At 38.4% G+C, this 23,339-nt stretch overlaps 1 long non-coding RNA gene across 2 annotated transcripts in view; it reads left to right on the top strand.

The window, feature by feature from the left end:
- Nucleotides 1-20,129, top strand: part of LOC137090608 (uncharacterized) — an 86,401-nt gene extending 66,272 nt beyond the window's left edge. Inside the window, exons 3-4 of one of the 2 annotated variants that reach the window (XR_010907916.1) lie at nt 12,151-12,285; nt 20,025-20,129. This is a non-coding gene — a long non-coding RNA (uncharacterized lncRNA). Of the gene's footprint in view, nt 1-5,146; nt 5,374-12,150; nt 12,286-20,024 lie in introns of those variants that run through there. The other variant, XR_010907917.1, reaches the window with a different exon arrangement.
- Nucleotides 20,130-23,339: the final 3,210 nt, after the last annotated feature.

Genomic DNA, 23,339 nt, shown 5'->3' with positions numbered 1-23,339 from the left:
GCCTTTTAGCACAGTAATGATTATATAGATAAAACAAAACATACAAACCTGAATTTCACAGAGGAAATGCCCCAATTCTGCGACGCTGAGAAGAAGAAACTGCTCTGGTGACTGAGGAGAATTCAAATATCCGGATCACTCAACCGTCGAGCTGTCGTCAAGTCAGAGGGTGGGGGAGGGGCGCATTGTTTTAATCGAGTAAACTTACTCAATTTCTTCAGTGTGTGTTAAATATTAATAATCCTGATTTTAATTAAGTAATATTTGTGGTTCTTGAAACAGATCGGTTTAATTCTCCATTCTCAAATATTTTGAAATAAATTTCACAAATGTATTAAGTATTTTTAAAATAAATAATTGGTTATTTGAAAACTAAATTATTTTAATGAAAAAAACTTAAATATAACTATAAATTTTAGACAAAATTAACTGTTGTATTTTTAGTCAATTATTTTGGTATGTTTAACTAAAACCATCAAGTAAATGATATTGAGAGATTTTATTAAGTTAATAACGTTAATTATTACTGTGATATTTACTAAGCCACTGAATTATTTTTTAGAGTGTAGGCTAAGGTTGGCTCTGTAGGGTTTTACATGTTCTCGACAGTGAAATAACTTACCACAGTGACAGTGAGAAGGATCCCAGTCTAAGTTCTGAACTTCTGAGTGCAGGAAACCTCCCTGTGGTGAAAGAAGGAACTTTATTTCATACTCTTCATTAATGCAAGGCAATGCTGGGATTGGAATACTTTACTTGCTGAATGCGCTGTATATTTTTTACTGTATATTAAATGTTCTAAATCTGGTAGACCAAGAAGGGTATGTTAGAAATTGTGGCTGATATTCTGGTTAAATAAATGCTTATATATATGATACATAAATTCTGCCTTTTTATTATGGTAGAATTTTTTTTTGTGTTTTATACCAGTCATGAATATTTAGAGACTAAGAAATTGCCTTATGATCTATGCGCTCTTGTGGTTCCAGAAAACAAATCAGCATTATAGTGCTTTGACAATCGCACAGCAACCACCAATAACACCCTTTCAACTGCCTAGCAACCACCTAGAAATGCCTTAGTACCCTAGCAAATACCCAGCAAGCAATAGATGTCATTTTGCCATCTCGGTTAACTATAGACCCAGTATAGTCTGGCTATGAGTATGATCCACTTCTACACTGTAAAAAAATATTTAAAAGATAAGTTACCTGGTTGCCTTAAAATTAATTGAAATTAAAAATGTGAGTTAATGTGATGAAAATATTTGAGAATCGACAACCTTTATTCAAATATTATTACCATATTTTCTTTTTTTAAAGAAGGCTACTGGGTAATTGTGTGTTTTGTGTGAAGACGCAATGAAACATGCCACATTTCGCCATTTTCAAGATTTATCAATTTTTTTATGTGGTTCAGATACAATACTATTTTTAAGTTTCTATTTATTAAACCAATTTCTTTCATTGCATCCACTCCAATTTTTTATTTCAATAAAATGTAAATTTTAAGGCAACCAGGTTACTTACCTTTTTAACTTACACCAACAATATTTTTTTTTTTACAGTGTAGCCAAAATAACCTTGAATTTGGTTACATGTCGTTTTTGCCAAAATAACTAGCAAGATGTATGATATTCCATCATGTAAGTCAACAGCGATTACAAGCTGTTTGGTTTAATTTCCTTGGTTAGACCTAAGTACATTTTTCACTGAAAGCCAAAATTTTGCCTTGTTTTAGATAGACGTCAGGACTATATATGTTTGGGTGGCAATTAAATGTCTCTTTCTCAAAATATCTCTTTTTTTTTGTTACAAAATAGATTATCAGTTTATGGCAGGTCTGTTCCAAAGAGTAGGCCTATACTTTATTTTCCGCATTCCGATCCTTCTAGCGGATGGACACATTTGGTGCATGTGCACTACCTTGTGCAACCTTTGTAAATGCACAAATCAAACAAGTAAAAGGAACACTCCCTTCAGAGCGCTTTCCAAAGCCACACCTCCTTCAAAACACCTGAACGCACACAGCAGAATCTGCAAAGTATCACGAGACGAGAGGCCGCATTCAATGACCCCATGTCTCAAATCACATAACATTACAATAATAATGAACATAAACAACTTGCAGAGCTCTTACCTGTACCCCCTGACTGCTGCAGATTCATTTTGACGTTGATAGTGTTGACAAATCCGAGTCTGAGGACGTGAACAGCTCGGCATCATGGTTTTCCATCTCATAACTAAGGTTACGACAGCATGAACAGAGCATAAGCTTGTTATTTTGGTTCGGGGGAACTGTAAAAAGACTCAATGCAATGATTGGACAAACGTTTGTTTGGTCCTGAGACTTCCACAGAACATATGCACATGGTTTAATGTTTAGACCACTTCTATTATTGATTGCTATCAGGATGTGAAGAGTTTAGAAGAAAAGTTGTTTATAAAAGTAAAAAATATAAATAAATAAAAATTAAGGACCCACTTTATATTAGATGGCCTTAACTACTATGTACTAACATTGTAATTAATCATTTGATACAATGCACTTATTGTGTACACACGTGTATTTATATTGCACTTGCATGTAATTCATTTATGTAGTTACATTTGTAATTACACAGTTGGTACTTCCCTTACACATAACCCTACCCTTAAACTTACCCACAAACCACACCTGTCCCTAACGCTACCCGTATCCACCTCAATATCAGCAAAGGTGTTTTACAATATAATATGAACACAATAAGTACATTGTACTTTCTTTTTGATGTAAGTATATAGTAGTTAAGGCCACCTAATATAAAGTGGGACCAAAATTAATATAGAAAAACCCTATTTAATGCGTCTCATGTTTTAAAAAACTTGGATGGTGCGCTGATGTGGCAGCAACTCACTCCTTCATACTCCATCATACTCCTTCATTATTTTTCAGATGTGTTTGCAACATTGAAGTTTACCTGTATAAGCAATATTGTACACATGCATACCAAACCAAAATACCTTTTCGGTACAAATACGTGTATCATTACACCTCTCATTTAATAACCATAAGGCTAATGTGATTGGATATCAAGTTACAGGTGATCCAAGTAGGATGTTATGCTTTCTCCAATGGTAGATCTCCCAATAATACGACCATTTCTGGTATACTTTTGGCAGTACAGCGGGTACGTCTCAATCAGCTTCCTAGTTCTGTAGTCAGGGCACTGATCAGTGAGTCGGCCATTTTAGGGTATTCTTAATTGCAAAATCCTTTCCCTAAAAAGTCTCACAATGCACTGTGAAAACCAGGGAACATCAATGTTTACTTAACGGAAGTACTGAAGCGCGAAACATAAATACATAATGACACGTGATAGATGTTTTGAAAAAATCAAACCGTTAGTTAATTCTTTTTCGGCATAAACATTGCTAGACAGGTATTGAACATTATCTAGCAAACATTTATATTTAATTTTACAACTGAAATGTTGCATGTATATGTAACAATCAATGTTACTTTTATAACGTTAAAAAAAATATAATTTCTGCTGTTCATACATACCAATAATGATGTTGTACAACGAGGACGTTGTCATGTCACATCAATGTCCTAATGTGTATTGAGCTTGGATCCTTACTGTCCTTACTCCTTACCTTTTCCCAAATTTATGTACACAATATTCTGATTCACAACCTGGATATTTAGAGCTAATTGCGAATAACCCAGAATCTTCCTGTAGTTTAGTTGCTCTAACACACCTGCTTATATTATAATTTTCAAGTGAACCCAAAGAGTTTTGACTAGTTCATTCAGGTGTTTGATTAGAGCTGGAATGAAATTTAGCAGTTTGATTTCCAGGAGCAGGACTGACACACCTTTCACATGATTTGTTCCATCAAATGCCTTGTCTTGGCTTGCCAACAGCGTTACACTGCTTTACTGCCCCTATAAAAATGATTTACGGGGAAATTGAGATAATTAGAACCGAATTGAGGTGACAGAAGCTCTTATGGGGCATCTGGTTATTATGCTGGGAAAGAAATGAGTTTGTTAATTTGTAAAGGACAAGAGTAATTAAGGCGCTAGGACTGACGCAGTTACTTAACTGAAGTTAATGGGGGAGGGACCAAGTAAATGCGAAACCTCATGCCTCGCTCCTCTGCAGTGTAGATCAGAGATGATAGGGCACGACTGAGCATATGCTAAGTTGTTTTTGAACACTAAGGCATGGCTATGAACGTGACCACTGCCCCTAGTCACTTTGAGAATGATCTTGGTATGACAAACTAAAGGCTGTTATGAGTCTCTGAAATACCTGATTCTGATTGGTTCCTTTTTTTCTTCTTGTATAATTACTTATATAATTAATTATAAAAACTGGATGTCTCTCATATTGCTCTACAGTTTTATTGACACTGTTTTGCAATTCAAAATTGGAGATTCTGTAAGAATGTATACATTTAGTGTACTTTGTTTTGCAACATTGGTAAAACATGCCTCCACTTACGAAATTCTAAATGTCAATTTTTTTTTATTTTAGTCTATTTTATTCCCTTTCACTCTAATTATAAATATATTATTAAATACTATGTTATGGCCTCGAAACACTTTTACCACACAGCATGATTTGCAAACTGAAACATTTGCTTCAAATAACCAGCTCCATTTGTATGGCTAGCCCGACACTGTCAGGGTTCTTCTCTGACAGCTCTGTCTGTTTTGTCAATGTTTAATGTGTCTGTGTTTGTGTTGTGCTTGAACACATGGCTCTGTCTTGGTTTGTGTTTGCCATGTGCTCCTTGTGTCCTGCCTCTTTGTTTCCTGTTACCACGCCCCCTTGTTTAGTCCTTGCTTGCCTCAATCAGCTCCCTAGTTCAGTAGTCAGGGCACTGATCGGGACATAAGTCAATGCCCTGACTACTGAACTAGGGAGATCCACAGAGATGCACCCCTGTCTTTCACTAATAGTGTGCTCACCTGTTCCTTGTGTGCTCACCCTTTCCTCATGTTCTCTGCTCCTTGTTTGTCTAAGTGTGCTCACCTGTTCCTCATGTTCTCTGCTCTCTTTATAATGTGTTCTCTTTCCCTCATGTGTCGCTGGTTCGTTATTCTTTTCTGCCTTGCTTTGCCTTGTCTTGGTTGGGTCTCCTGTTTGTTCCAGTTCTGCCCTGCAAGCTGAGCATCTCTGGCTGCTTCCTTTCTCTGCCAAGGCCTGTTCGTGCCCTGTGAGTCTTTCCACTAGTGCTGTGTGATCCTGTCTGACTCGCTGCATCCATCGGCCTGGTGCTTCTACCACAGCACACCAGCTTGTTCTCATCCTGGACTGGCATCAGCCGCCATTCCCTCTGCTTGCCTGTCATCGTGCCTTGTCCAAGCCTATCATTTGGACTGTTATCACCTCCTCTACCTCGCTCTATCTTGTCTTGTCTGCTGTTTTGTAAATAAACCCCTGAACACATTCTGCATTTGAGTCCTCCCTCATAGATCCATGACGGATGCAGTTAACTTCCTTGTTAGCTCACCTGGTACAGTAAGCACTTGCAATGCGAAATGCTTGGTTATAAGTCCCATGAAAGACAAGTCACAATAAAACAGCTCAAATACAGTACTTGTAGAAGTGAGCTAAAATGCCAAGGATGGTTTAGCAAATGCATTTTTTAGGCATTATCATTTAGGTTTCATGTCATTTCACCATTGACACTTGGTGGTGGTTGGCTGTATGGATGTGAACGTAATGACCAGAGTCTTCTGTCTTGTATGGCATAAAACAAGCCATCTCCTGACAAACCAGTCCGTGTTGTTATATTATCCAGCCAGCATATTCTCGGTCTTCTATGACTTCAAAAAGGGGACCAAAACAATATTAGACACAATAGGGCTGTTGTTACCAATCAAATTAAATGAGTATTATCAAAATTCATCTTCGTAATGGAGAGGAAGCGGCATTTGAAGTTGCATTTGCACTGAGTGTTTTATGATCTTAAAGGTGACAAATAACCTGTAGTAAGTAACGTTTTGATGTTTTAAACGCATAACGTTGAAAATTGATATTTGAAATTATTTGAAACATGAAAAGATTGTTTAAATGTGAAACTAAAACCGCCACTAGGCGGCAGCAAGTCACTGTTAATGAGTGAGTCATTGATATTCAACCGATTCATTCAAACAACTGATTCATTCAGAAACGAATCATTTGACTATATTAATCTGTCTTATTCACTGAATCACTGATTCAAATTATTTGTTCAAAAAGCTGATTCATTCAGTAAAGAAAACACCGCTCGTGTTGTTCAGAGACGCGATTACAGTGCTGTGACTTTGTTTTGAACTATTCTTGTTGGCGAAATAGAGTAAAAATGGGCAATATGGTGGCTAAAATGTAAGTCACTTATTCAATTCTTGTTTAGTAAACTTGTATAAAATCAATATTACATTTGTTATCATGCTGATATCTGGATTCTTCCTGTGATATTTATTAAAAATACATGCAGTGAAAGCGTGCACAAGACTACATCACTTAGTGTACGCGCACGCACACACACTCTGGGTGTGTGTGTGAGGGATATGCTCGATAATGTCAGATCGCATATTGTTAAAACGACAATTACGATATTATCGCAGACGATATATATCACACACCCCTAAGCAGCGTAATAAATCACTCACATTCACACTCATCTTTCTAATAAATTTAAGCATTTTAACACTGCTCACTGGACATTTCACTTGGAAAAATGTCATGAAACATGCAAGAAGCAACGTAATGCCATTTTGCAGAAATGTCGCCAGTAGGCAGATTTTCTCCACGAGCCTGGTTTGGAATATAATAATGAATAGTTTTTTTGTGGAATTGGAAACTATCAAATTTAAAAAATCGCTATGTCGGTGTCTTGAACACTCTTGGATTTTTAACTGGCTGACTATACATCATCCCTCATTTAACAAAATAACTTTTAGCACACTTTCAGCTGACTGGGACGATTGTTTTGATATGCTTTTGATCATAATTAATGATAAATGTGACGTTTTATGCCTGAATGTTACCTGGTATCACAGTGCAGCTGTAAACCAACATTGTACTTGATGGGTGTGAAGAAAAAAGGTCTCTTTATGAAGCAAAGAGTTGTTGGTTTGTGTCGTAGATGCTTGTATTATCTCACAGGGAGTCTCAGTCTCCTACCCGATGGCCATGGCCTTTGTGGCTCTGACATCCCTCATATCTTTTATTTACTTGTTGTTCATTGAGAGCCTCCTTCAGGCGTTCACCGCCCTCAGGCTAGCTGCAGGCGATCAGCACAGACAGGTCACTACAGCTGGGGCCGTACCATCACTCCTGCGGCACACACCTTCTCCTCCCCCAGCTGCTCTAAGCGCAGTTACTCACATTATAAGTAAATACAGTCTCATTTAATAAGATGTATTATCCCACATTAAATCCCATCATAGCCAATCGCATTGAAATACACGTACCACTTTTCCAGTGTAATGAGGTTGGTGCTGGAGCTGGTGCTCTGCTGGGATGTCTGCGAAACTTTTCAGACGTATATGTTACAACTGGCCACAAACCGAACAACATGGCTGTCTTTGTTGACTAGTTGATATTCAGGTCTGGGACCAGCAGGTTTAAGGGAGCAATCCTAATTTTTCTACAACCCTGTTTTCTTCAGTGAAAACATTCAGAACAGTTCTAGAGCCCTTGCTCTGACATTGTGTCTATTGAAATGGGTATAGGTGAGAGCCTTGATGATAAATACAGGCCACTCCCTTCTGTTTATCCAATCCCTTTGGCTCATTCATCTTTGAGTCCGTGTTCACCATCATGACCATCATTTCTACTTGCTAGAGTGTGAACTACTACTTATGGTGAAGCTCTGTTTGTCCTGTGCTTGACAGATTTCCTGTGAAATTCTGGTTGGGTTGTGTTTAGTGAAGCCTGCAATTCCTTCGCAAGCAGCTGCATCCTTTCTTGAGATGTGGCTGCTGTTTCAGGGTGTGTGCTGTCAGGTCATTGACAATGAGGACAAAACTCCCCCGTGATTAAAAAACAGCAGTTAGTCTTGGAATGCTGCCAACGTGAAAGGTTCAGTCCAACTGCTGAAAACTATTTCCATGAGACATTTCTGTTATCCGTTTGCTTTAGCAGGCTGTCGTGCCATCAGCTTAGCCCAGCTATGCTATTACAGCAAACAAATAAATAATGGTTTCTTGTAGGGTTTTTGTTGGAGGATAAACACATTTGCTCAGCGATTTGTCCTTTCTTTATTTTTTGTCAAATACTAATTCAAACCTTGCAAGTCTGTTTTTGTGTCTTAAACATTTACTGTCTTAGAGAGCAACACTGAACAGTTATGACCTTGACGACCGGGAGAGAATAAAAATGGCTCATTCCTACCTGAGGTTCTTCCTGTTTTCTCAAAAAGAGTGATTCTGCTCTGGGCCTGAGTAGTGTATGTTCACAAAGCCACAATAATGCTGTAAAAAATAAACTTTTTGGTGGTAGGTCATTATGTGACCAAAAAATCTGGACACCAAAAACAAATATTGTATGAAAGTCAAGATTTTCTTAGCAAAGGTTAGTTACAATAAAACAAAGTTTTTGTAAAAATATTAACCAGCACACCTATTTTCAACATTGATTTTAATGAGCATTTTTTTGAGCAGCAAACAGCATATTAGGATGATTTCTGAAGGATCATGTGACACTTAAGATTGGAGTAATGATGCTGAAACTTATCATCACAGGGATGTAAGTATGGATGGATGGATGTATATGTATGTGTATGTGTATATATTAGGGGTGACCCCGAATAGCCGAAGATTCGATGCATCGATATTCGGTGCTGAATTCGACCACCGATCTCACGGTCGAATTTTCGCAGGTGTTAAGCAGGCGCGGCGCCGAGCTTCATGTTTTCAAATTCGAACACATTCAATGAGTGTACACACACACACACACCGGTGGCGGCATTTGGTGCCTGTCCGAGGCGACTCAGGAAGTTGTTTAAAATCCTGCCGCGCCATTTCAAGGTTTTATATTAAATTTATATTTCCCTCAAATCGTCAATGTATACTGATTTCACCCTGTGCTACAAGATCGTGCAGCTCTTCTGTCAGAAGTCGATTCAAAATTGAGCTTGTGCGTATATAATGTGCGCGTTTGGTGTGAGATCCTGAGACACGGCGCTGATCTTCATGTGCCGTGTGCCTTTGGGCACAATCGGCATAGGAACATGCATGTAAACGCACTCAAAGTTCTCTCTTCCTCTCTAGTTAGGTAATGTTTTTTAGGTTTAGTTTATTAGTGGACTAGTATTATGTCCCTCCCAACCAAATCACACACACATAGATGATTCGACTATCGGTTGACCATAGAAAGATTCGACAATTCTGATTCGAATGTGTAAATCCTTAGTCGAGGACACCCCTAGTATATATATGTATTTTTTTTAAAAGCCTGGCTTGGGTCATGTCCCAATTGCTTCCACTTTGCTATAAAAGCAAAATATAATAATAATCATAAAATTACAATATAGTTTTTCAGAGACATTGTCTAAGTTGAGATGCATTAAGGTTTTTCCATAGAGAGCAAATGATTGGCTCATAGGATCCTATTTTACACACAGACCTCTGACACTCAACAAAAAAAACAAAAAGGGAAATCATAACTAGGACAAAGGCTCATGCTATCAGCACTGAACGATTCATGCCAAGCCAATTATTTTAAGTGGAGACTTCATTAAGACATTAATTAAAGAGTGCCCTGATAAATCATGTTGCTATTGAATGTTTTGTTAGAACTGAATATTTAGCCGAATTATATTCTACAATTGAATTATTCCAGTCACTGCACAGCATTATATAGTCAGGTCGCTCTTCAGGAAACAGCTGCAAATGGGCATCAGTTTAAAATCATTCGGTAACACCTTAGCCACGTCCACACTAGATTTTGAGCATGAGATATTCCTTCGGACATTGCACCGAGCCGATATGACGTCACGCTCTGTGGCACATTTAACAGTAGCTTTATAGTTTGTGTTCTTTTTATTTGGCTAAGAGGTCATGCTGTGACAATCATTCATCTATTGGTCACACACCTTTCATGATACAAATTCACCAGTCTTTATCGGTGAAATGCATCAAAATGCAGAACAACTTTTCCTGAACTTCCGTTTATGTTCTCCTGCATTTGCATGTGTATATATGGAAGTCAATGGAACAAAACTGTAGTTGTGACCACCCTTGTAGTCTAAGATTGTACGTGTTTTGTGCATGAAGATAAATATTGCACCATGAAAACATTAAGTTACGATTTATATATAGTCATGATATGGAAAGTGTTTGTTTTTAGTGTGTTCTTTAGTTTTTGCAGTTAATTTTGAAATGGTTATGTGGTATGACAAAAAATAATTTCAGCTGAAGTGTTATCATAAAAATTGCACGCACAATAATTATAATACACAATGAAAATGATGTTCAAAGTCATTTTAAAGTTAAAAATGTCACAGCAGAACAGTTTAAACTGAGTGGCCTTTTATAGTTGAAATGCTAACAGTTAGCATTTGACCTTAAAGTCCTTTGGTGTAATTTGTATTATCTGCATATATTTGAAACACTAATGGAAACAGCTGTTAGAATGAGTACAGGACCATAAATTATACCTTAATGGCAAAGTTAAAGCTGTAAAGATGTAGGATAGTTTGGGATCAATTATAAATAAATATATTTAAATATTCTTTTCATTAATCGTTTAGACAAGAGTTATATATATATATATATATATATATATATATATATATATATATATATATATATATATATATATATATATATATATATATATATATATATATATATATATATATATATATATATATATATATATATATATATATATATATATATATATATATATATATATATATATATATATATATATATATATATATATATATATATATATATATATATATATATATATATATATATATATATATATATATATATATATACATATCTTTTTCTAGCCTGATAAGACCCACAAGATGTTTGGTCTGGAAACTCACCATGACAGGGCTCAGTCCGAGGGGCGGGATAAACGGTTGTCTTTCAAACTCCCTCTGCACGGCGTCCATGCGATTGGATAGCGCTACAACCAACCAGAGCAACGAAGGTGAAACAGAGCTTGTTGACAGATTAAACTTTCGCCGTATCCGGTCGGCAAAACTCAGAACACATCTTCCCTTCTTAAGAATGACTTCAGTGCCTTTATTTTTTATTTTCTCAGAGAAAAGCTTAACTCCAAGTCTTCCAGAGTCGCGAGATCAAAGCTGATTCGAAAGACCGCCGTTTGCCGGTTTCTGTGTTTACTAGTAGCACGCAAGAGCAACTCTGCTGTCATTGTTTAGCCCCGCCCACCGACTCTATACACGATGTGATTGGCCCAACCAGAGTTTGGCTTTTACAGCTCAGGAGTGTAATGACAGTTGCTAGACGACACTCGCGGCAGATTAGATTTGCTGCCGCTAGGGTGCGTCTAGATTTCTAGACTAATCGTTTTCATGAAGATACAGTGAAATCCTGTCACATTAAATCATGCCCCAGAAATCTTTTGCATTTAGTGTTTAAAGATAGCAATCAGATATTTGTTTAGTCATGAGTAAACCATATAAAACATTAAAAATCATGAGTTTAATTTGTTCTATTCACTAGCTCAAAAAATTTGAGTTGAATCAAAATTGTTGGATAATTGTGCCTAAAAGTATATGAAGGTCAGTCTACTTCCAAACACAAATAGCCTGTCAAAGACTGTCAGACCACAACTACATCTGACCAGGCAGTTAACCTTTTCCTTCAAGAGTCATTCTACTCTGTAAAACTCTTAAAATCACCTCATACATCTGCACTTTCCTTTGAACAGTGTTCCTTAGACCATGTACAACCTTAGAATGTAAATAGACAAATAAGCACCGTCCAATATCACAGGGTTTGTCAGCACCCTAGTATAAATATGATGTACGATCCAAGCAATAGATGTGACCTTGTCAAAGGCGGCACCTAAAATGTTGATGAATGAAAGGAGAGGGGGATAAGGTAAAGTAGGCAGGTGATGGGAGGGTGACAGTGATGGAGAACGCTCTCAGAAAACGCTGCTGTTTGGGGTGACAGGTGTTCGAGAGATCCCTCAGACGCAGGTTCCAGCGTGGAGAGGAGCTATCGGAGGCATTTAGCAGGGAAGACGCCAGATTCCTCCAGCGGTCATTAAATGGGAGTGAGGCGGTCGGAGCGCAAGGTATCTGTGAGGTATGTAAGGCCCGATAGGACATTTCCAAGTCTTAAGATAGCTCTGATAGTTGGGAGCCACCCAAACTAAAGTTAATAACTAGTTATAAGATATTTTTATTTTACATCTACTATGTATATCACGTAAATGTGACATGGTGACATCCTGTCATGGTGTTGTCACATACATCAAGGGAAATCTGTGCTGACTTCTAACAAGTCTCTCAAGAGATGTGTTTCAGTGGGGGTGGGTTCTATCACTATATTACCCTCATAAGGTTTGCTATCTCACACCAAGATGCAACCTCATACAAGGACTCTGGAAATATCCGTCACATGGAATGAGCAGTCTGGCATGCGCTGGAAATAAATCATTTAGCTTGTATAAACTATCAGCGGGTTGGGAAGTTTATGAACTTTGAGGTGCATTGGGTCATTAATCATAACTGAGGCTGAGGACTTAAGAGGAGATTCCCCCACCCACGCTCACCCTCTCGCGCTTGCTCTTTCTTCTTCTTCTACTCCTCATACTCCCTGTATTGTGCAGCCCACACTCCTTCTGACAGCAGACTTTAAAAAATGATGTCAAAAGGTGATAATTCAGGGAGAGAATGAGGTTGGAATAGATGGATTAGCCTGGTATCTAAAGGTTGGATGTCAACCCCTGGCGTTCTGCTTTTCTTTACCCTCTCTACACCTGTAATGGTGTGGGCGCAAGTAAATGGGGGTCAGTTTGAAAAGCTCTTACCCCATGGCAGAAAACTTTCGCTTCCTTTCCACTGGCTGAACAATGGAGCTAATAGAAACCAGAGGTGTGTGTTTGGTCATCAGTTGCGGTGCAGTAAACAAAAGAGGTTCGTTTGAAACCGGTTTAGCAGGTTTACTAGTGCAACCAAACACCGGTTAAGAAAGGTGAAAGTTGTCTTTTTTTTATTATCAATGAAAAATTCTTTTAGATGAATAAATAGCAAGCGGCGATTAGCAAGATGAAAATCTTCCCTTCATTGTATCATTTAATACAAATTTAAATACATTTACATTTATATCTTACATTTTACCTACATTTATTTAAATATTTTTCACAATGAATAATACCATAATTGATTTTTCAATTCCATTTGTAATCACTGGGTTTACATGTTCTCTTTGCACATTTATGATTTTTAAAACATAATAGGACAAATACAGTATGTGACAAGCACATGTTGCAAATCTGTTCTGGTTGAGAACCTTACATTTTCTGGATTTCTTTTTCTTTTTAAAATAAACTAAGCTGGTTTGCTGGTCTGTTGGATGGTTTCAGAGAGGTGTCGGCCATTTTTTATTTTATTTTTCCAGCTGGTCAGGCTGGGCAAACCGCAATCTACCCAACTAAACTCTAGTGAAAAAACAGCTTGGCCAGGTCTAGAAACAGTTAAGACCATCTTATACTAATGCATCAGTTGAGGTTGGTTTAACAGGGTTTTTAACATGTATCCCTTAGACCAGAGGTCGCCAACCCGTCGATCGCGACTGACTGGTAGATCTTTATCATGTGTTGGTAAATAAGTAACAACCCATCATCAAGGCTCGAAATTGCTCCATATGCTCCCAAAATGTATTTTCTGCAACAGGGCCGGATTGAGACTCATTTTCAGCCCTGGAGTTTCATGCCTTAGACCGGCCCACTTTAGTTCATGACAGACTATATTAAAATAATGTGATTCCAACCTCAGAATATAAATCTGCATAAGGTACACTATTCTCTAGAGCCTTAAGTTATAAATCTTTGTATTTTTGAAAAATATAATTTTCAATTCAGTGCAAAAACAGTAGCTTAAGTTTTGCTTCACAGTGAAGATTTATAAGAACCGTAAATAACAGGACAGTATCAATCTCTTTTTTTTTAAGTATTAGTATTCATAAATATCCAAACATTGAAATGAAGAAAAGATTTTTAGTTTTTTTGACAAATTTCTTATGTCATTTCACTTGTCTACTAAATGTATCTTGAATTAAGAATATTTAGATATTTGAACTGGAAAAAAATTCAGTGATAATGTTTGCTTATTCACACACTATGGTACAATAGCAGTTTACCTGTGTTTCACAGTAAGAGCTAATCTCTTCACAACTGGGTCCTCGCTCGCTTTCTGAAACTAAATGAAATTTGTTACATTTATTTCTTAACACAAATACCCCCTTTTTTACAAAGCTTTCAAATCAAGTCACTCAGTTTCATTAATGTATTGCTGAATCATCAGGTCATCATTATTATCTCAGGGCATTTTTCATTGAGCAGGGCTCTTCCTATTAGTTCTTCTGAATGACAATCCTACCTGCCCATTCTGGTGTGTTGGGCTCATGACTGGAGCTTGGTAACGTTACTGGGCCTTGCTCTTCACTATTAGCAGCAAAACGGACTAGATGCGGCTGCTGCTGAAAAGCTAAGAAAAAGTTTGATACATGAACGTGGTTTGCAGAGAGCATTGTTTTGTCGCATCTTGCACTGCTCCTAACTACCTTAACGTGATAATTACTACTTACCAGCCTCGTCGTCATCATTTGTTTTTTTGAGTAACAATGTGCACAGCTTAGAACATTTGGCCGCGTCAGTTTCCAGAGCCTTCTTATTTTTTTTATTCTGGCCTTTTCAGCGCCGCCTTTGCGCTTCCTGTTACCCATTTTTATCTGACTTTTTTATTTTGAGCAACTTTCAAGGCGCTGTATCGGGGGCGGGGCCACGGAGGCAAAATATAACAGGTCATCATTAAACCTGCAGGCTGCACTCTGCGAGAAAATATTAAGTAAAAAAGAGTGGGACTGCGGTAAAATAATAAATAAAAAGAGTGGGACTGCGGTAAAATAAAAAAGTGGGGCTGCTGTGAGTGCAAGCAGCCAATAGGGACAGCATCCATAGTTCAACCAAGTGCCATGACAACAACGGCCCTCGCGGCCACAAAAACAGACCGGCCCACCGGGAATTTTCCCGGTGCTCCCGATTAGCCAATCCGGGCCTGTTCTGCAACCTCAAAATTCCCTTTGCACAAATTCGACCGGCCATAAATCGGAAACAGACGGTTTTGTGCTCCAAACACGCAATTAGCAACCTGACAGTTTTTAGTTTAATTTTGGCTGATCTCTATTCTGGATTTGCACACAAACTGTATTGCGGTCATTTCCCAAATGTCATTTGTGTGCAAATATTACGAATTCTGTTGTTAAGAGGACAGACGAACACAGAGACGGGACACGAACACTGAAGACGGACGCGAAGAGGAGAGTGCAGATGCGCAGCAGAGTAACCGTGTCTGACGCATTCCAGATGAAATTGAACAAATGTAAATGCATCTGGTTGTTGAAACCACATATGTAAATTTTACTCCTCCCAGCAATGCTAATAAATAAATGTGTGAGAGTGCGTTATAGGCTGTCATGTTATAGTTATGACAGCGCAACTGCAGCACGCATCGGCACAGACGAGCAGCTGAATCTCTTCAGCAAACTGCCGCAAATTAAAGTAAAATTTGCAGACGCATCATCATTAAAAGAAACGGAATGATCTTACCAGTGCTAATAGTACTCGCTCTTTCTCCCTCCTGTTGCGTTCTTTGATTGTGAAATCAGCTGTTGATCAATATAATGCAGCTCATATTTGTTGATTTCGATGACGTGAACTCTATTAAAAATTCACAGAGCACGGGAGCTGAAGATCAGATTTATATCCATTTCGCGGAGACACATTTATGTGACCAGGTGCAAATGGTATCGTTCTGATAAATCAGATATCTGATCTGTAAAAACACAAGTAGGCTAGACCAGGTATAAGCAAGATCACTGATGCTAATATACGAAGAAAAATATGCATTTAAAATATTTATATTGAATTGGGGAGGAGGGTTACATGAATGTATCTCTGAACGAAACAGTCTTCAGAATCGTTTCGATGGCATTTTTACAGCAGTAGGCTACCCAAAGAAACGCTTCTTTTCGCACCACCTATTGTCAGAGAGTGAATTAGCATTTTTATCCAGTCCATCTGTTTTTGTTTTGTGCATTGGAAAATAAACAACAAATAAATGTGCTTTAAAAATAAAAAATTGGCATCTGGTATCGGAAATAGCTTTACAATTGCTTGTAAAAAAAAAAAAAAACTGAATCGGCTATGAAAAATCTATCGGTAGATCGATTTAATGCTGAGGTCAGGGATCTTTGGCTTGAAAAGGTTGGTGACCACTGCCTTAGACACTGACACATACATCGCTTGTGAAAGATACATTTTTGCACCATACACATTTGGCACGGCTGTTCAGGGTTAGTATCTTTGCTTTCGATGCATATTGCTTTACCCATGGTTAAAATGGCCCTTAACCCCGGGTTTAAAAAGGTGTTAACCCATGGTTATATACTGCATATGCAAGAATTTGATGCAAACAGTAGGTCTGTGTTATTTGTATTTCAGAATTTAATATTTTAATATTTAGTCACATATTTGTCACATTCAGAGAAGTCAACACCTCTGAGCTCATACTGAAACTTGAGAAAGACAATGAGGTCAGTGCTCACATAAAAATCTTCAGGCCGTTGGGACAATTGGAGAGCTTTAATTAAATATGCTCCATAGTCAGGGTTCAAAGATCCCTGGCTCCTTGGTGAAGGCAGTCCATCTGTCCAGCGAGCCCTCCAATTCCCACCCTCCACCTTTAATTAGCGGTGGATACCCACGTCTCTTGCTAGCTGATCCCCTCGCACGCGCAGAGAAAAGTGAAAGAGTGAAGGAATCCATCTGTCTTCTGTCTATGGTGAAGAATCACAGATTAACACACTTCTGTCTATTGAATGCTGGGAATTCCTCTCCTCGGGTGCGAGCCAGAGGATCCGCAGCTGTTTCGGCTATTAATAAATTGTGGCTTGTGCACGCACGTGTCTGTGTGTGTATGTTTGGATAGTGTAACTGCCAACGCGTGGCCTTGAGTGTAAGTCCAATCATTAGCAGAGAGCCTTGAGAAATTGAGTTGAGAGCAGAGGAGTGTAAACTGCTCTTTGAGCTGTAATCCTTCTTCTAAACTGGGCCTGTGATCTCCAGTAATCACTCCTTCTGTTCACCCTCATCTCACTCGAGCATGATGATCTAAAGAAATGACGAAGAATGAACTCACACCTACATTTCACACAAACTGTCAAGCTTGTGGTCATGAAGAGAAATTCAGATAACTGCCTGATGAGGATGTTGAATCCGAGTGCTTCAGCCTGATTACATTCATTATGTTTGGCACTGGCTGGTTTAAGCAATTAGCAATGATGTATTAGCAACCAATGCTTGCAGGTTTTGGTGTACGTTTCCAGCTAAACCCCAACCCGAGGACCTCAAAGAAGTTTTAACTGTTAATACATTTTAACTGATAATTCTTCCTCCTTTTAAAGGTTTAAGGCAGGGCAGACATAGACTTTATACACATACTGTCTGTGGAAGGTGTAGGACCATAAAACGTTTGTCCAATCATTGCATTCGGTCCTGTCAAGATATTTGTTTTCATACCTCTGCACACCCTGCCCGCGCAGACATCACACGTCATCAGCGCGTCTGACACTGAGAACTGAACCAAAACAACAGCCACCTAGTACAGTTCCTCCGCAACCAAAACAACGAGCTTATGCTGTATTCATGCCATAATTACTGTCATTTGGAAGAAATGGCAACCTGTGACGTTATACTCAAAGTGCAATCTGCAGCAGTCAGGTGGTACAAGCTAAGTTATTTATGTTAAGTATTACTGTTATGTGCTTTGAGGCGTGAGGTAGTTTAACGCTGTCCAAACTCCGGTGTGGTTGTTCATGTGTTTTGGAGGAGGCGGGGCTTTGGAGAGCGCTCTGAAGGGAGGGCGGGATCTTAGAGAACACTTCAAACCACGCCCCTCCAAGTTACACCTACTACAAGAAGTTATGCCTCTGTTGAAGAAACAAGCAGAGATGTCATTGACATCTTTTGAAGTAAATTATTTTATGTATAATACGTTTGTAAGACTAACTTATTTTGCTTTTGAATCTTATGAAATATGAAATAACTATGGAAGCTCGTTTCTGCCACTAAATAAATAATAATTAAAAGATTAATTGCGATGTTTTTTTTCCTCACAAGATATAAACTCACAATTGCGTGATATAAAGTCAGAATTCTGAGATATAAATTTGCAACTGCGTGATTTAAAGTCGCAATTCTGACTTTTTTCTCGCAATTGCGAGTTTATATATCACGCAATTGTGAGAATTCTGACTTCTTTTTTCTCACAATTGTGTTATAAAGTCAGAATTCTGAGATATAAACTTGCAATTGCGGGTTTATATCTCAGAATTGTGACTATAACTCCCAATTGTGAGAAAAAAAAAGTCTGAATTGTGACTTTATTGCTCGCAATTGAGAAAAAAAAGTCTGAATTTAAAGTTGCAATTCCTCTTTTATTTTTTTATTTAGTGGCAGAAACGTGCTTCCATAAATAACATCTATTAGTAAAACATAAAATTAATTTTACAAGAAGATTAATACACAAACAGAAAAAACAACCCCAAACCTTCCCCTAAAACTATCTTTCCATAAAATTTGAATTTACTGGAGATTTTTATATTTAAAATACTTTAACAACCAAGGAAATTAAACAGGATGACCTACGCCATCTGGTGATGTTATACGATATGTATGCCTTATCACTAGCTGGCAGAAATGAAGTTTAAAAAGCACAGAAAGTGAAGCAGAAAAAGAGCAGTACTAGAAAAATGTCACTGATGGCATTGCGGAGGGCTTAACTTCAGGTAGGGGGTGTAAATTGTAGAGGTGTGGTTTGTAGTAATGATCTTTTGCTTTCAAAGCTAGCTAGCTTGCTATTGTTAACCGCTCCGAAAATTGCCTTCCCTAAGATGTAGAGACTTAAAAGTAAAAAAAATTGGTATGGCTATCTATTTCTCTGACCAATAAAGGGCAGACATTTTGGAAATCTGTATGAGCAGTCATTATTTTTCCCATAAATTACATACTTTAGCTTTAATAATGTCAGGGTGGTAGTGACTAAACACATTTAATGTTTTAGTCTCCTGCTATGGCATTTGTTTTTCTTCGAGGAGCAAGTAGAGACTTTGCAACTGAAAAGATGCTTAAGTGGTTGTTGTGCAGATTTTCTCAAGGACAGTACTAACAGTGTTGTGTTCTTGAGACCCGTTTAGTAGTCTTTCTGAGAAGGCACCAAATCCCAGGCATGTAGACAAAAAGCAGGCTCTTTAGCAGTTTATAAATGTGGAATGTCATATTCAAAATGGGTTTTGAAAGATTTTTCTTACAGTACCACTTCTTTCAAACTTTCAAACTCAAACCTTCTTTCAGCTTTGTTCAGTGTGTTGAAGGGTCCATAGTTCATTTGCATATGCGCCATTTCATTTAATTAAACATGCGCCAGATAATATGACATTTCTCCAAGGAAAATGTTTCAAATTGAAAATTAATCCACAAAGAATTTTCTTTGGTGTGTCTGAAAAGCCAAGAAATCAGTTCCTATAATAAAAAAAATCACTCATCCAACTAGTCTGAATAAAGAAAAGGCCTTGTTTCTTTATGTGACATTTGTATATGCTTATGGGAAGGTTTAAGAGAGGATTGTCAGGCATGGACAATCTCAAGGCTGTAAGTCCATCTCCAGAGACCTTGATGTAGTTGTTTCCACCATATATGACCCACAAAGTGATCAACTCATGGTTTTCATCCATTGCTAACTTTTTTTTCTTCTTTTTTCTAGAGCCATAATATGACTTGAATGGCTTAATGGGGGGAAAAAACTACAAAAGAACACTGGAGAACTATGTATAGATGGATGGATGGATGGATGGATGGATAGAAAGACGGACAAACAGACTTAATTGCGCTGAATGTAATTTATCTTCTTGTGGGGTGTAACCCATTAAATTTTATTCTGAATTTTCTCCAAACCCTGATTCACAAAGACTTCTTAATGCTGGAGAGAGTCGGTATAAATACATTTAAACAGAATCACAATTTTTGGATGATATATCACACTCTCGGATGATGATTATCGATTCATATGTCTTTGGAAATCAACACATATCTTTCAGTTGCATTATTTATTAATTATCCACTAACTGACTAATCTACTGTGAACATGAAAGAAGAAGTTTCATAAGAATGTTGTATGTTTCTTGTGGCCTGAAGGTCATTAACAGAGAATGTGTGCTGCGATCCTCAGACAATGTTAAAATAGAATGCTGTAATGCTCTTAAAAATAGAACAGAATTAGAAAACATTATGAGGTGGCTTTTGCAGCAGGAAAAAAAGCCCTCATGCCAGCTGAATGCAAAGCATGGAACAGACTATTCTTTTAGGCCCATCGTATATCACAGCAACTATCAAAGAAAGGTCACCCGTGTCTCGCACCTACAAAACACTCTTGCTTCTACAACTGAAGGGTAAAGAAGAGGCCTACTAGCTCAGGAAATTTCAAACCATTGTACCTAAAGAAGAAAGAACCCTTTGAATGAATGCAGATTCCATTCAAAGCAAAAGAAGGTGTCTTCAGATTTTTGTTCACGCCATCTTGTGTCCGACACAATTCCCTTTTCTTCGGATACTCAAGTGTTCTATTGTAGGGAGCTCTCATTCGCTTATCATCAGAGCGCATGCGGAAACTAACACCCAAGAGCGGACACACACGCACATTCACACCTTGCAGAGCATCATTCAGATGCACTTCCCCGAAAAAGTGAATGTCCAACACACACACACATACACACACACACACACACACACACACAAACTCATAGGCAAATATTTCCATGGCTGTCAGCAGGGACAAACATGTCGAGGGCTATAAAATTTACATATATGCTAAACACTTGAGTGGCAAATGCAATGTGCTAATACTGAGCTGATGAGATAAAGCAAAGGTGGAACTGACACAAGCCCCCTCTCAGCGCAAGTCAAAGTCAAACCCTCTCTCTCTCTCAGCTCCTCCATGCATTTGTCTGGCCGGATTAGCGCTAGTGTATTTACACGGGCATCTCTCTCTCTCTCACTCTCCCCGGTTCCCTTTCTTTCTCTCGCCCTCTATCTTTCTCCCTCGCTCCCGTTCCCTGCGAAACAGATGCGGCCATTGATTAATGGGCTGATGGTGGTTAAAAAGTCGAAAATGTCAGTGAGTATCTTCTCCAGCAGTGTCACTCTCCTCTGCAACAGAACAATGCTTCTAACTGAGGAGTGGGGCCACGTGCCAAGTATTCCTCACAATGGGAGGTCATGTGCCCGCTCCCCTACTGCAAGTAGGCAGATATGTATACATCTACATAAGGACAAACTTAGAGGTTGGGGGGTGGTTGGTGGGAGGGAGGGAGGTAGCGCCAGTTGAGGGGTTGGGAGTTTGCTGTGGCTCGATACGGGCTAATAATAGGGCGTCACATGGGTACGTCAAGTCAGTTCGGACAAGTCCTTGCTGGCAGAGGTTAATCAAAGTGCTTAGAATTAAGGACCTTTTTTTCGCACTGTTGCCCGCTAACGCTTCCAGTCCAGAACAAGGCTTGGGGGCAATGCACATTTGATGGGAATGACATCGACAATCTGAGGCCCAACGCCCCCGAAATAACCTTCAGATTTCAATACCATCGATCAGGGGGAGGAATGAGTGCCTTCTGCCCGCATACTCCACCAGGACTAATTAAAGAATAGACAGCTAATCGTGTGAACAGCGTGTACGGGCTAACACGACAACTCCAACTTCCCTCTGCTACCGCCCCAGAGCAATCAGAAGGAAGTTTGAGGTCGGAAGTTGTTGATGGTTTTTTTTTTTCCCCACCCACTCGGTGCACTCTGGATGCGGGACAGTGCGATGAGATGAGGCCACCGCCGGCAGAAAGATTCAAACGATCCTTTTTAATTGCACATCGCATTAGTCTGCATGGCTTGAGAAGGAGAGGCCATCAGATCGGGTGGGGCTGAATAGTTTGAAAGATATTCAATTCAAAGTTGGAGACATCAAGTTGATGGTGCTGAGAAATGCGTTAACAATCTAGATAATGTCCCTTAAAAATAGCTATTTTTGTGTTGTTCGCGTAAATGCTGCTTGTGTGGCTGTGTGAGAACAGAAGTTTGAGCATTAGTGAGTTAAATGTGTGTGTCATTTGACCTTGGTCACTGCTAGAGAGGCCTAGTTTCTTGCCAAACTAATCAATAAGCCAAACAGGCAGAAGATGAGTATTTAGAGCATGGGAAGCTAAAGTCAAACACAGATAGGTTATCTACCCAGCACAGAGCGCACTCCTGTGCAAATATTTTGCTAACAAATTTTTCATGGTAACTTGCTTATAAAACGATGTCACTCTCTTCCTCTTTATCCCCAGCCTCTTCTTTTTCTCTCTCTCTCTCTCTCTTTCTCTCTTTGCCTTCCCCGTCTCTCATCATCCAGTGAGTATGGAAAGACTGCTGGAGCCACGTGGCTTAGTAGCCGTGTATCACAATGTTACCACAGGTCAACAACTTGTCTCTAGGGATCAGTCAAACAGACAGAGAGAATTAGTCATGGGGCAGACATAAGCCTTTCATATTCATATGGAAAAATGGGGGATCCCGACGCAGGGACGGGTTAATATGTTACCCTCCAAACCCTTTGATTTAGCGGACAAGGTTTGCACCATTGTTTACCTGAAGTGCATCTGAAGTGCAGTAACCAAATTAAAATGTTTTACATGTTTAATCACACATTGATTAACATAATGTTGCACCTTTAACATAAATTAATGAGCCGGAGTTTTTTTTCCCTTCTATTTGGCTAAATTTACTTTTTTTTAACTCATCTATTTTTTGTAAAAATGTATACCACATCTATACTAAAAAAAGAAATACCTTATTATTATTATTTACATGATTTACAAGACATACAACATTTTTACTAAATAAAAAATATTTCTATTAACATTTAGGTCAGGAAAACAATGTGAGGAATGAAATCACAGTGGATTCATTGAATTAATAGAATTTTTACTGTGGCTGGTGAAGGCTGCAATTAACTACATGACTTCAGAACAGAAAATCTGAACAGATTTTAAAA

Source organism: Pseudorasbora parva, chromosome 10 (assembly GCF_024679245.1).
Source record: "Pseudorasbora parva isolate DD20220531a chromosome 10, ASM2467924v1, whole genome shotgun sequence".
Lineage (NCBI taxonomy): Eukaryota > Metazoa > Chordata > Actinopteri > Cypriniformes > Gobionidae > Pseudorasbora > Pseudorasbora parva.
This window is presented reverse-complemented; position numbering and strand designations above follow the sequence as displayed.